The sequence below is a fragment of the Carassius gibelio genome, chromosome A3, assembly GCF_023724105.1.
Source record: "Carassius gibelio isolate Cgi1373 ecotype wild population from Czech Republic chromosome A3, carGib1.2-hapl.c, whole genome shotgun sequence".
Taxonomy (NCBI): Eukaryota; Metazoa; Chordata; class Actinopteri; order Cypriniformes; family Cyprinidae; genus Carassius; species Carassius gibelio.
This window is the reverse complement of record NC_068373.1, coordinates 13,488,960-13,490,994: the sequence shown is the minus strand read 5'-3', so window position 1 is coordinate 13,490,994 and position 2,035 is coordinate 13,488,960.

Sequence of the window (2,035 nt, the reverse complement as noted above, 5' to 3'; positions counted from 1 at the left end):
GTGCTATGTGTCTGAGAGAGAGTATGAATATTTGGCATAGGCACCTGTGTCAATTGTTTCTTTGTTCATGAAAGGGGAGATTTTTATGGTTTAACGAGTAGTCTGTTTTTGTTAGACCTATTTTTGACAGAGGATGTTTTTGCCACATTTGTTGCTGTAATACATGTCCAGATCATCAACCATTTCTTGGAATTGGTCTAAGCAGGATCACTCCATGAATGCATTCCATAAGGCATCAGATTGACTCACGAACCATAAACAGATCAAGAGAGAAAAAAAACAATAGTAGTTCCCAATGGGAAATTCTTTCCCTTAAAGGGGTGTAACACAGATGTAGAAAAAACGGATCGCTGGGCCAACATGAGCGGAAACCCCCAAGTGTGTACAGAACAGCTTGCAGAACGTTTCAAAAAACAAAAGTCCATTCTCCAAAAACGCTTATGATCTGTATATGTCGCACGGTCTCTCTCTCGTAAATCAAACATTTACATCAGTGCATACCAGAGGAAAAAAATTTATATATTCAAGTAAAATTATAATCAATTAATTCAAGAAAGAAAATGCAATCTATATTATGGCTTTTTGTTTCCCACATAGCAAACGGACTTGGCCCAAATGTGGCCTAAAGGACTCACTGCTGGCCTCCTCTTAACATACTTAAGTGCATATAACATACTTAAATAAACTGCTTACTTAATTACTCACTTAATCTGCACTGAAGTAACGTTTGCCATGATGTCGATCAAGTTCAACTGACAACTGAATTTGAGTTGGCTTAGCTGTTCCCGCCTCACCCCGTTTTTTTTGGTTTTCACATTTGATAAAGATATTAAAGCAGTTTTTAATGTTTTCTTGTTAAAATTCAGAATAGTTTTTAAATATTATTGGATGCCACTGTTCCCACCAATCCTTGCACAAGTTGAGGTTACACATGATATCTTTGAATGGAAGTCAATAAGAGCACTCTTAGGGTGCTACTACACAAAGGGGCGTAACTACACGAAATGCAACTCGACGCTGATTGGACTATTTAGAGGCAGCACAAACAGTCTAGAATCACACTGTGGTTTAATGTGAAAGAAAAAGATCCCTCCCTTTCGCGCTTTGGTGGTGCATCGCCCAAACGCCCTAATAGAGAAACCGCCCTTATATATATATATATATACAGTCATGGCCAAAAATATTGGCACTCTTGGTAAATATAATCAAAGGAAGCTGTGAAAATTTATCTGCATTGTTAATCCTTTTGATCTTTTATTTAAAAAATTCACAAAAATCTAACCTTTCATTGTATAATAATAATTTAAAATGGGGAGAAATATCATTATGAAATAAGTGTTTTTTTTCTCTAATACACACTTTCCACAATTAACGGCACCCTTTTATTCAATAATTTTTGAAACCTCCATTTGCCAGTTTAACAGGTCTACATTTTCTCCTATAAAGCCTGATGAGGTTAGAGAACACCTGACAAGAGATCAGAGATGTTTACTTCATCCAGAATCACTCCAGACCCTTTAGATTCCCAGCTCCATGTTGGTGCTTCTCTTCTTCAGATCACTTCTCTCATTTTCTATAGGGTTCAGATCAGAGGACTGGAATGGCAAATTAATTTTCTGCAAGCAAGGAGGCACTTTAAGAGCAGGAGAGATAGAGGTTTCTCCAGTAATGAGCTCACAAACACTGTCTTATCAAACATTACATGCAAGATGAAATGAAAATGAAATCTAAAATTTTCTAAATACAGTCAGTTTCCTTTTGAAATACAGTGATATAAAAAAACCTGTAAACAAAGTAATTTCTAGGATTGCCAATAATTGTGTCCAACGTGTATTTTAGAAAAACATTCATTTCATTATGATATTTTCCCCCATTTTAGATTCTTAATATCCAATGGAAGTTTAGATTTTTGTGATAAAAAAAAATAAAAATGAAAGATCGAAAGAATTAACAATGCAGATTAATTTTCACAGCCTACTTTGTTGGGCTGGGGATTGATAGAGATTTCATAATTCCATTTGATTCACAGGCTCTT